The 13,668-nt window shown below is 34.6% G+C and overlaps 3 non-coding genes across 3 annotated transcripts; all 3 read right to left on the bottom strand.

The window, feature by feature from the left end:
- Window positions 1-6,160: 6,160 nt before the first annotated feature.
- Window positions 6,161-6,234, bottom strand: Trnai-aau. The gene has a single exon. It is a non-coding gene; the product is annotated as a tRNA-Ile (tRNA).
- A 90-nt stretch (window positions 6,235-6,324) lies between these two features.
- Window positions 6,325-6,398, bottom strand: Trnai-aau. Its single transcript has one exon. It is a non-coding gene; the product is annotated as a tRNA-Ile (tRNA).
- A 91-nt stretch (window positions 6,399-6,489) lies between these two features.
- On the bottom strand, window positions 6,490-6,563 carry Trnai-aau. Its single transcript has one exon. It is a non-coding gene; the product is annotated as a tRNA-Ile (tRNA).
- Between the last annotated feature and the right edge of the window lie 7,105 nt (window positions 6,564-13,668).

Here is a 13,668-nt window from a genome sequence, read left to right as displayed (position 1 = left end):
GATGTCAGTCAGTCCTGTACTGTCTCACTGCTAGGCACGGATCTCCTCTACTACTGAGAGGGATTAGGTCTTAGTCCATCAAGCTGGCCTAGAGCGGATTGGTAGACTTCACATCCCCTCAAAAGTCTTAAAGAACTTCTCAGGTATGCAGGTTTTCTCACGATATTTTTCATCACCCTTAAAGCAAGTTATTTGAGCAATACGTATTTAATAAGTAATATCATAATTACCAAACGCCTCGATAATGAACAAATAATACCTCATTTAAGGTACACAAATATAATTCGTCCAGCACTCGACCCCATTTCTTTATCTGGGAAAACAGAACACAACTACAGAAAAAAAATATCACAGCAATCCGCAAAGCGACTTCTTTTAATCTCACCGTGCTATTTCTCGTAAGATGAACTTCTTAAGAAAGCAGTATTTACCGGACAAAGTAATATAAAACGTAGTAAACAATGCCAGGAGTTTCACGTGTAATTCACAAGACCCTATTATTTTTCTTGTTAATAATCACGCGGCCATAAAAACAAAGACGCATTGTCCTCGAACCATGTAAGAAGTGGAATGAAAGAATGCCTTTTGTCTGAGGCCGGGCGGATGCTGGGCCGCTACTCCGACTCAGTTTGTAATGGCGATCTTAATTCATTCTTTGTTCGCGTTGGCAAAAGCAAAATCTGCATAACGAAACACGCATTCCAAATGTGCGTTGGCATGACCTTGTTTATACACAGCGGGATATTTTTGGTAACTTTATGAATGACATATCTTTGTATACAGTTACAACTACATTTAAGGAAATATTACATTATAACTAGCACTGTATCCTTGAATAGTATTTAGAAAAAATATTTTTTTTATATTAAGCAGTATGGAGTTGTAGACACGTTTAATATTTATAGGTTTGTCGCGAAACTTAATCAATAACACAGAGCAGTCCCATAATAACATTGTTCGGGATACGAAAATCTTAAAATATTTACATATGAAGTAGGCCGCTAATTAGATAAACGAATTTTAAATTGAATGTTCAATGTTCATATACCGAATGCAAGAATTTAAAAATCGATAAGTTAAAATGGCTTCTAGTTACTTCGGCTTTATCCCCATCAAATAACTTTCCTGAAATTAGAGACCTACTGTATTTAACAGGATATAATATCAGCCCTGTATTATACACTGTCCCACTGTTGGGCACGGGCCTCCTCTGCTACTGAGAGGGATTAGACCTTAGTCCACCACGCTGGCCTAGTGCGGATTGGTACACTTCACACAACTTCGAAATTCCTATAGAGAACTTCCCAGATGTGCAGGTTTCCTCACGATGTTTTCCTTCACCGTTAAAGCGAGCGATAATTCACAAAGAAAACACACATAATTTTAGAAAAGTCAGAGGTGGGTGCCCTGGGATTTGAACCAGCGGACATTCGTCTCGTCAATCCATTCCACAAACAACTAGGCTATCGCCGCTATTAAACAGGATAAAACATAGCATATATTATGTTAATCGAGGACTGGGTCTATTAGTGTTCCAAATTTCATCCAAATGCATTCAATGGTTTCTGTGCTTTTTACTAACATAAGTTTCTAAACACAGGATTTATAAGTAAGTACTATTCATTGCTTTTTACTAAAACAACTTTCCAAAGTTTCGGATTTATAAGAAAGATTAGACTTTGCTAATTCGCCTTTGCTGTTTCGCGTTTAGTCTTTCCCGATATAAAAGTCCCCTAATCCATAGTACCGATCCATAGCGTCATCTATACTATGCCAGCGCCATTTTTTTAAAAACCTGATTTTAAAAATCTATATATTCGTACACGAACAAGTTACTGGGACAAAAAGTAGCCTATGTGTTAATTCAGGTCATGATCTATGTGTATGCCTAGTTTGATCCAAATCGTTTCAGCTGTTTCTAAGTTTACTTCTAACAAACATACAAACATTTCCAGACACTTTCGCATTAAATTATTAGTAAGAAATAAAACAAGATTCTACCGACAAAATTAACAAAACATATCTCTTCTAATCAAATACGGAATCATGTTTAATATATCGACACGCGTTGCTAAAAGATGAGGTTTGGAGCGAAAAAATAAAATTCACGCCATAATTTCTTAAGCCCGCAAAACAACTAGGCACGGCTTTTACGTAAGCGAGACTGATATCCTGACAATCTCCTTAAGAGGAGGCGTGTTTTTATTAAAATCTCTAAGGCATTTGACGTCACCGAGATTATGTCTCAGATTTGTCATATTCTTCAAAGAACCTTGCAAATTTTATAAGCACGTCACGCTGCAAATGAAAATTTCCTGCTGACATATCGTACCGTAGTGTTATTTTAAATGAAGATTCATAATACTTTGCTATGTTTACAGTTATATTAAGACCGACTTTTGCTTGGCTTTGATCGCGAGAGATAGATCAACTTTGTCCTTTATCGGTTTTAGCGCCTTTCGTGTCAAATATTATTATAATCTGTTTAGTAGTGCAGCAGATAGAGTGTTTGATATTGTATACATTCATTTTGTTTATAAATATTTTAGCAGCTTTTATATATTACCGCGGAGAATGTAATATCTAATATCTACATCTCAAAATTCTCTTTACACCATTTTGAATACAAAAGTGTATTTTTCATTTGTCATATTTTTAACATAGAAATAGTATATTGGCAGTAAAATTACTTAAGATACGTTTCCGTGAAATATGTGATGAGACAATATTCCGGGAAAAATCCTTTTACAAAATAAAATAGAGGAATACTTTTTCGTTATACACGTCTACTGTAGTAAATTAATTCCAGGAAAAGCCTATCAAAAAATACCTTCGTTGTTTTAAAAGTGGTGTAGAAAATAATACACTACTATTGACTTCGGCTTTGCCCACATGGAACACTTCTGTTATATGGCCGCAAAATAATATTCTGGAATAAAAATTAGGCCAAATGGTAAATCACAACATTTTATCCAAATCCGTTGAGCGGCGATTGCTTTTACGTCTTATAAGCAAACATGTTCTCCAACTTTTGCATGAATTTATTGAAAATACCGGCTGCCATACTTCAAGACACTGTGAACTCATTCTGCGTAAATCGGAACACCAACAACTAAAAAATTTAAAACTTATAACTGTAAAATGTAGGTAGATATTGTAACTTTGACTTTGCAGATGACCAACACCTTAGTTCGCCAGGTGACCCGGCTGCAGTCTTCGAAACGTCGGGAGAAAATTAAAATATAAAAATCGCGATAAACAGTTTAATTTTATATCAAGATTAACTAAAGTTACGTTTTAATTTCGCAGTAAGCCGCCAAAATTTCCTATGTTTTTCGTAGTAAAGCCTGCGCGATGTTAGTCTTTGCTCTTGAGAACAGCTATTTGAAACTGTACAGCGGTTCGGTGACATCATTCATCTAGAGCTCTAGAATTAAATGTTTCCGAGTACAGCTTCGCGAAACACGAGCGAAAATCTGTAAAAATTGTTGCAATAAAAATATAGCGAGAGTTTTTCAGCTTTTTATTTAAAGATTCATTAGTTTTAAATTTCGCTGTGGTTTGGATTTTCCTAAAGGGCCTGGTTAGTTTACCGCAAAGCGTTTTTTTGATAATTAGAGTTTCCCCATTTTACACGATTATCTGGAAACAGGTTAATGAACCCCTACAAAACATGTTTTAAGTAGGGGTTTTGGAAGGTAATTTCGCCACGTAGATGTATTTTAATTTGCCGTTTATTTGTTGGCAGCGTGTACTAACATTAATATTACTGGCATTCTCTGCCATTCTCGAAGTAAATAGAGACAAAAAATAACAGTCATAAAATTCAAAATCATTTGCCCCATAATCTAATAAACACTACACTCTGTGTTCTTTTCCCGGAAATCGTAATAAGAAAAAACACACGGGTTACTCAATGTCTACAAATAGAATTTAAGCCCACTACTAGCTATAAATTCTCATAATAAAATCAGAAATGTAAAAGTTCAATGAATCACTACACCACCGCCTACCCTTTCGAGGAAAACACGCAATTAATTTTTCATCACGCACGTAATTAATAAAACGAAGTTTCAATATCGGCAACGTATACTTCCTTTATTCTACAGCAATAAATTAATAAATACGCTGTCGTTTTCCGTACAGCAAACCAAAAACCACGTTCGCAGTCATGTTTATACATTGCTATCGGCATAATAAATTAAACATCCAAATGATATGCGTGGGTATTGAATTGAAGTTAAAATTAGCGGCCATTTAATGGGAATGTAATTTTTGTATTGACAATTATGCCGTAATTGCGGTATGCGGTTACGCCATATTTCATTTAGTAAGACTTCAGATGGTATGAATTTATTCATTTTATAGCCATTTAATTAGAGATAATTCTCTGGATTTATTTTAGTCATTAAAGTATTTTTTTATAATTAATTCAATTATTTCTATATGCTTCAGTTATCGTTACCGTAATTTAATATAACAATAATAATTATATTATTAAGTATAATTTAATATAACAATAATAATAATATCAGCCCTATATTATATACTGTCCCACTGCTGGGCACGGGCTTCCTCTACTACTGAGAGAGATTAGGCTTTAGTCCATCACGCTGGCCTAGTGCGGATTGGTATACTTCACAATTCTCCTCAAAATTCCTATAGAGAACTTCTCAGGTATGCTGGTTTCCTCATGATGTTTTCCTTCACGATTAAAGCAAGCGATAATTCACAAAGAGTACACACATAATTTTAGAAAATGCAGAGGTGTGTGCCTTTGGGTTTTGAACCTGCCGATATTCGTCTCGGCAGCCCGTTCCACAACCAACTAGGGTATTGCTGCTTTAAAATTAATAAATAAATTGTCAAGGCATTTTAATAACGAAAATAAATACAATAAAACATTTTTCTTTAATATGAAAAATTGTCTGGACTCCGATTTGGTTTCACCAAAATGATATACATTGAAAAGCCAGAGTCTACAGTAATGACGTCATTGAATACCAAGACAACTGCGAAATTTAGAGCACACCGGACAAAGGTCCAATTTTGGGTTTGTTTTTAATACTAGCAACAACGTACCCCATAAAACAACCCGATATTCAAAAGCACACGGTACGGCTATAATTGGATTTATGACAGAAATTTCATGTCGAGCCTTTGACGAACCGGACGGTATTCAAAAAAAAAAAATGCTAAGAGGAATGGCGTCAGACAGACAGCTAGCCAATCATAACCTAAAATCAGAATATCAGAAAAAATATAGTAGTTTTGAGAGTTAATAATTAAAAACAGTTACATACCTACATCTATATAAACTCATACATTTTGTTCGCCTTTGTCGCCGGCAATTATGATGTGCCAAATACATTAGGCGCGGATGAATACGATGATGACGCGGTTTGAAGAAAAATGTAGAATAATGGGTTATCGCCGAAAAGTATCACAAAACTTATGTAGTCACATTTTGCCGGGCTTATTCCGTTCAATAATATCATAGACGATAAGCCTATATATAGAGAACAAATTGCAACTGGAGACACCAATGGGACAGGATATTATTATATTTAGTTGGTAAATACAAAAAACCGGATGCAAAACAAAACGTACAAAGTACCCACAAGCCACAAAGCATCTGAAACAGAATGTTTAATCACGAAAAATGATTTCGTAAAAGTGCTCCCGGATCAGACTCACAATGAGTGCTTAATGGGCGGGGATTATAGGCTTTCATCACATTATTTCGTATAAAGCGATGCTTGAATAATACACCAATGTCCCCCAAAACGTCCATTTAGATTGCGGTCCGATAAAATACAGGGATGTTCGCGGATGAATGAATTGTAAAATCATTTATTATCGTTTCTTTTGTGAATCAAGCAGGATTAATTATAGTTGAAATGTTTTTGAAACGTTTGTTTCTGATTGTTTCGTTTTTGTTCGTTTTAGTTGTATTTGAATCGAGTTGTGTTGAGTATTTATTGTTACCGTTGGAGGCTAATATTAGAACCTCTTGAAGCTTTTGTTCGCGATTTGATACAATTGTTTTGCCTAATGTTTTAATTCTTAACCATTTAAATATTTCTTATAGCGGTTATCAATTTATTTAACATGCGCTGCACTACTATTGAATCTAATATAAGAAAAATATGTAAAAAAATGGCCCATGAGGGGATCGAACCCGCGACCTTCGCGTTATTAGCACGACGCTCTAACCAACTGAGCTAATGGGCCGATGTCTTTGTCTCTGAAATAGTATTACCAAGTACTGTCTAGAGTGCTTGGTCACATAAAATAGATGTATCTAGATAAAAGTACAAGTGCTGGCCCATGAGGGGATCGAACCCGCGACCTTCGCGTTATTAGCACGACGCTCTAACCAACTGAGCTAATGGGCCGATGTTTTTGTCTCTGAAATAGTATTACAAAATACTGTCCAAAGTACTTGGTCCCATAAAATAGATGTGTCTGAAATAAAAGTACAAGTGCTGGCCCATGAGGGGATCGAACCCGCGACCTTCGCGTTATTAGCACGACGCTCTAACCAACTGAGCTAATGGGCCGTTGTCTTTTTGAATGAAAATACATAGATCGAACAAGAAATATAAATACTATGATAATTTAACAGCATTGTCAATGAAGATATCAGGGGCTGGTTTTTCCATTTAGTATGGGCGTAAGATTATAGCAAGCCTCTTTGTATTACTAGTTTTTACTCTTCTTTATAGATCAAGAATACTTACATAATTCCTATGGCAGTATAGCTGATTACCTCACCTTAGCTGCCTCGAACCGTTATTAGGGTTTTTGGATTATTCACTAACAAAATGCTACATATATTTGTCACTTCGAATTAGGTTTTTTGTGGGTGAAACTGATTATCTACCCACAAGTAATCTATCTATAAATATAATAATAAATAAATCTATTTATAATCTCTTTCCATTTGCAAAATACTCAAAGCTAAATACCCTCACCGGGAACATCTTATTTTCAAGTATGAAGCCAGAATGGTTCTTAATTGAACGGTGCAACATTCTATAAACCATAATCAACTTAGCATCCACTATAATTTTCAATCCGTTACACTGAAGTCGCTTATTTACGCTAGAAACTGTAAATACAGGGGAATAACTGAAGTTTTTCAACTGGAATGGAGTACCTGAAAGCAATTTTTATTTTAGCGAATTTTAATGTGAAATGTTAATAAAGTTTACTGTATAATTTAACATATTAATGTAAAAAAAAAATGATAAAACTGGCCTTTCTGTATATTGAAAATATCTGGAACAAGATTGGGATTTCAAACGGCATTTATTGAAATCTGTATCTCAACAAGGGATGATTTTCTTAATAAGTAGTTCATAAATTTATATGAGTTGTGACGTGTAAAACATTGTTAAGGATTGATTGGATTAGAGTTGAATGTTTCATTCCAAAATATTCAACAATATTGTCACAAAATAATCTCTCAGAAAAGTAACGATGTCTCCAAATCTTTGCGAAAAGTGTGCAAAGTCGGGAACAGATGTTGTATAGTAAAAAAATAAAAATGCCTTTGAGACGTCCTTATCTATTGTTAATTAGTGAGATTGTAAGCTATTATCAAAAATTCTGCCAAAGTTTCTTTTGTGTCAACTTGTCTGGATGAGTTTTATTCGTTTTTAATTTGTTTTTAAAAGATAAATAGTATAAAGTTTCAAACTCCGTGACAAAAAATATTTGAATTAATCAAGAAAATGTGATTTTAAACGCAGTTTGGGTAGTTAGATTCGCGTTTTACTTTGGTCATTATTTGTGGAATTTATAATTAAAAGTATGCTTAAACAGATATAGCACGCGCCGATTTAGGTTCAAGCCGTCAAATTTTATTTTTGACTTCTACAAGCCGATGCTATAACTCCTGCTACACTTTCGTACATTGTTCGAACTTCTTCGAGTACTATTGAATGGGAATTGCAACTTTTTAATTTTCCAAACACCATCACATACACAAAACTGCTGTTGCTTCGTACATTTGGGAAAGAGAAAATCACTTTGCAATGAAGTTAGCGGCGCGCAAATAGCACCACTGAACCGCGAAATTAGTTCCGAGTTCCCTTCGACGAACAACCGTTCATATGAATGTAAAGTGAATTAGCTTTTTGAATTTGGAATTGTTTTTAATTCGTTTTTAAAATCTAAATCGAAGCCGAAATTCCTAAGCAACGAGGCGAAATGTGCAACGAAAATCAAACTTCTTTCATATCTTTTAGTTTTTGGGAATTGGAATTATTTTTGATTCCATTTTCAAAACTAGAGGCGAATATTTGAAATGACTAAACACTTTGATTCGAAATGTATATCAACAATCAACACAATTCGATCGAAAGACTATCGAGTCCTTTCAAATTTGGAATTATTTTTGATTCGATTTTCAAAACAACAGTGTCGTTTCTAAATAACTAAACGCTGTTTCGAAATGAGCATCGATTTAAAGTTTTTCCATAGCCTAAAACACTCCGGGTATCATTAGCGCAGATTTAAAAGACGTTATTCCAATTCATTCTCAAAATCCATTCGATATTCAAAAATGTCCAGGTATTTGAATCAAGAATGCCCATTAACTAAATAAATGAGAACGGAAAGTGTTTATTCCCCGTACTGACGCAGCGAGATATTTTTTAAGAAGAAAAATTGTACGAGGGGCCCGATGTGACAACAGTACTGGGACTATTACTCAACGTGTCATCTCGTTTCGGCCGAAGAAACTCGAGTGACGCTTGTTTTCCTGGCCCTTAAAACGAAGTTCAAGTTACGAACTGTTGAGATTTGCGCTTTGTACGAAGGGTGTTTTTTGATTGGCAAATATTATTTTTTTTATGTCTAGATCTCTGAATATTATGTAGTAACAACAAAATAAGGATTATCAAATCAAGTCCTGAAATTTTGTGTCATGTTTAGATTTCGATAATTATCTTAAATTTAAAAAGTAAATAATTTAATAAAGTCAAAGTGGGTAGTATAAAAACAGGCGTGATGTTCGGTTTGCTTGTGCTAAGCTAGTCAGTTTTAATTTGAGCATTGGAGACGAAAACTAGTGCCCGGTGATAAAAATAATAGAAATAAATATTTCAGTGCTAAGTGGAAAAACTGTTTTTAATTCATTTACTTAAGTGAATTAAATAAATATATTAAAATTAATTAAATATTACTTATTTAGAATTAATTATTATGTAAATTATAATATACTCATTAAATAATCTTGTTAATAATTTGTATATCGAATCAGATAATTCATATAATTTTTGATTTCTATTACATACAATACATATAAAACTAATTTATTTTTATTTTCAAATATTTTAATAGTTATTATCTATATCTGTGAAACACTTTTATAAACAAAATACTTTTTAGTTCAAAGAGGTTAGGTTCAATAAAAAATCTGTTTATTTTTTTTCATACGTATATAAATCGCGAATATCTTAACACTTAAAATCCAAAAATAGCGACAAAACAGAAGTATCTTTCGAGTTGTTACTTCAATGGTACAAATTAACCGTCGGAAATTTTATGACTAGAACACTTTTACGATTGTGTACGAGACGTTTTACCTTCGCATTTATTTTCCTTTTACTTTGAGGAAATGTAAAAAGGTGTTATGCATACATAATTCTTTATAAACGTTATTTCCACTTCGCTAAATAAGTGAAATTCTTTTTAAACATCAGTTCTTTAGTAAAACGAAAGTTTATTTTATAATGAAAAACAATTCTAATGAGTTGAATGTCACGCATTACTAGAAACGTACACAAAAGTGTATCAAGTGATGGCAACTGCTAGAGAAATTATTTGTTGTTACTTAATATCAGCCCTATATTATATACTGTCCCACTGCTGGGCACGGGCATCCTCTACTACTGAGAGGGATTAGGCATTAGGCCACCACGCTGGCCTAGTACGGATTGGTACACTTCTTACACCTTCAAAATTCCTATAGAGAATTTCTCAGGTATGCATGGTTTTCTCACGATGTTTTCCTTCACCGTTATAGCTAGTAATAATTCACAAAGAATACACACATTATCTTAGAAAAGTCAGAGGTGTGTGCCCTTGGGATTTGAACCTGCGGACATTCTTCATGGCAGTGCGTTCCACACTCAACTAGGCTATCGCTACTTTTTACTTACCCTTATGAAAGGAGTGCTAAAACAGTAAATCAGAAAATTATACCTAATTGTCATATAAATAGAGGCGAGATAGTTTCACTCTGAACTGCGATGTCAGATAACACTGTGTCTAATTAAAGTCGGATTCTTGCGATATTTCCTATTTAATAAAACTAATTATTGCTTCTAGACTCGCCGAGCTTCACCGCCCGGTGTCATAAAATGCGTGCCGCTGCTGATCCTGGCTTACAGGAGCTGCAGTGATGGGTTTGAGCGCGGAATAGTCTATTTTTTTTCTATTACGTCATAGAACGGAATACTAGCGGCAAGAAGCGACTTACGCCTCTAATTTCAGAGATAAAACACGATATGTATTTATATTGACTGATGAAATTACCATACAAATACACATAGCACAATACCAAAGTTGTAAATGAAACTATATTCATAGACGTTATTTATCTAAGGACGGAGCTTTGCTGTGATAACAAGTCTGTTTCTCAGTGCTGAAGGCATGGCAGCCTTCGCAGAGCGTAGACATAGGGCCGTTGTGATTGGCTAATATTGAGATACAACTTGAATCTAATTGCCTGTCAGATAAACAAAGCTGAGAAAGAAACTTGTTATCACAGCAATGCTACGGCCTTAGATAAATAACGTCTATGAATAAGGGGGATATACTATATTCATGCTACGACTTTGTACCTGTTTAATGCGTTGACCCCACATCGATATAGGATAGAGTCATGAGCAATAGACATTAGAAAACATTTACTCGAATAGTTCATCATTCCATGAAATTAAATTGCAGTTGAAAAAACTGTATAGGATATACATAATGTCTTCCTTACCACTCTATCTAGCACAGACTTGATACGTTACAATCTTATGCAAATATGTGAAAACTATCATCGACTAACGGGAATGTTTTTACTTGGAAATGTGCTCTCAAAATATTTGTTTTTCGTCTTGTTCAATTTTGAGCGATGTTTATGCGTTTGTTTACAAGTCTTCATTTTTTGTATATTTATGTTTACATAAACATAAAAAATATTCCATTTGCTTGTCTGATAAATAAGGATAAAAATAAGAATCATATTTATGAAGTATAACTTGTTTACTTCCTTAAAGCGGCGTTCCATAATCTGATAATTATGTTTAATCTTTTCCGAATTAAGAGTCCCATTTTGACAGGATCCATATAGATAATTTAGTGATTAAATTTATAAAACTACATAGGACGCAATGGCGAAAGGGTCCATAAAACGCGATTCCTACCGCCTTTTCTTTACGTAGAATCTAATTATCATTAGAACGATTTGCAAAACGCATTTATGCATATTAGTACCTATATGTTGTATCGGGATCCTTTTCGGAAAATATCCTCTTTCGCCACTGAGTAGTCACGTAGAATCCCTTCCACTATAAACTAGTAAACTATAATACTGACTGAAGAAATATTCTATATTCAAAATTATTGTTCTCACAAACCTTATTTTAGCAATTAGGAAGGCAATATAAAAGGAATCAGTCAAGCCGGTCGAGCCACGTTCAAGTGATGCTCTTACATATATGTGGCAACTCATTATTATGATAATCATCAGTCACAAGTCCACTGCTGGACATAGGCTCCCCCCAAAGATTTCCAGACGGATATGTCGAAAGCATATGTGGCAAGTTATTTATTTATATTTTGATCACAAAATCATAAACATCTGTAGTAGAATCTTGGCAGGTAAATAATATTTCTATCACCACGATATGCTCAAACGTCAGTTAGTTAAGGAAGATGTATCGTTTATGGTCAAGACGGAGCGAATTTAGAAGACCAAATAATGTATAAGGTACCTTTTGGGCTAAATATGAATGAAAATTCGCAATATTGTAAAATGTGATTCATATAAAAAAGATCCGCTCTCATTAAAATATTCTGTTTCAATATGCATTTCGTTTTACGCAGAATATAAAATTTAAAGTTAATCTACTTAAGGGTTTACAGAGCAAAAATATCTATAAGTTATCTGTTATGTTTTTTTTTGCGAAGACTAGCCTTCCAAATTTTTAATAAAACATCGATTTCATTTTCACTTAGTTATTTAAAAATGGAACTACATTTTCATTTATATTAATACATAACTGGCTGCATTTCATATTTAAAATTGGAATTCTATAATAGTTTGCCCGCACTTCCCATGCCTAGCCAAGTCAATCACAGATCAAATTAGGCCCAGACGCTATTATATTCGAGTTCTATTGGTGAAACATCAACATTTCTGGCACGTACTGTCGCAGAGCACGCCTCTGAGGACCGGGGGTCAATTTCCTTTGGAAACTGAGATCTGACGGCGGGACGATTGCCACTCAAGTGTATGTGAATGAAGGAAGAGATTCCGCAAATTATTGTTGACTTTGGAATATAGAATGAAATATGGGACTTCGAGGTTTTGAAGCAGATTGGTCCAAAAGACGGAGATTATTAATTTAATGGTTAATGTGGCTTAATTTTTCGATATGCTTAAAAGTACTTTACAAAAACATAATATTTTGATTTAACAGCAACATTTTTGTAGTATGCACACACATCACGCATTTACGAAGGGATATGCAGAGGCACAACCAGGGAACCCACTTTTCGCCAAGTCTGTTCCGTCCCATTATGTGATAGAAGGCGAGCCTATCGCCATACCGGGCACAAATTCCAGACTTCAGTCTGATATTGAGCAGAAAAACCCAAATATCACTTTGCCCAATCCGGGATTTGAACCCAGGACCTCAGAGCACTATCGTACGGCATCTGCAGTAAAGCTATGCCATGTATACGTCATCATAAATACATAGAAGACTATCAAGGTTTATTATGAGTTTCTATGTTAAAAATAGATAATAGAATCCTTATTATGAACTATATTAAATATGTTAGTTTATAGTACAAAGTTCCGTTTATTTACTTACTAGCTTTTACCCGCGGCTCCGCCCGCGTTATAAAGTTTTTCAGGCTAAAGTTTTCCGTTATAAAAGTAGTAGTTTCCCGGGAGCCTATGTTCTTCCCAGGGACTCAAACTGTCTCCATACCAAATTTCATCTTAATACGTTGGGTACTTTTTGAGTTTAACACGTTCAGGCATACAGATGCAGCGGGGGGCTTTGTTTTATAATATATTTTTTAGAACTTTTTAAGAGGAACAATCCCGTCATACATCATTGTTGCATAACTTTAACCGTTTACGCAGCGCACGCAACGGAAGCTCTCAAAACTAATATTTTTTCCTCGATTTGCAACATGTTTCATTACTGTTCCGCTCCTATTGGTCATAGCGTGATGATATATAGCCTATTGTGCTCCACAAATAAAGGGCTATCCAACACAAAAAGAATTTTTCAGTTCGAACCGGTAGTTCCTGAGATAAGACATTACTGCTCCGCTCCTATTGGGTATAGCGTGACGATATATAGCCTATAGCACTCCACAAACAAAGGGCTATCCAACACAAAAAGAATTTTTCAGTTCGAACCGGTA

This window comes from Manduca sexta, chromosome 15, assembly GCF_014839805.1.
Source record: "Manduca sexta isolate Smith_Timp_Sample1 chromosome 15, JHU_Msex_v1.0, whole genome shotgun sequence".
Lineage (NCBI taxonomy): Eukaryota > Metazoa > Arthropoda > Insecta > Lepidoptera > Sphingidae > Manduca > Manduca sexta.
The sequence above is the reverse complement of the archived record's forward strand: the minus strand, read 5'-3'. Positions and strand labels throughout refer to the sequence as shown.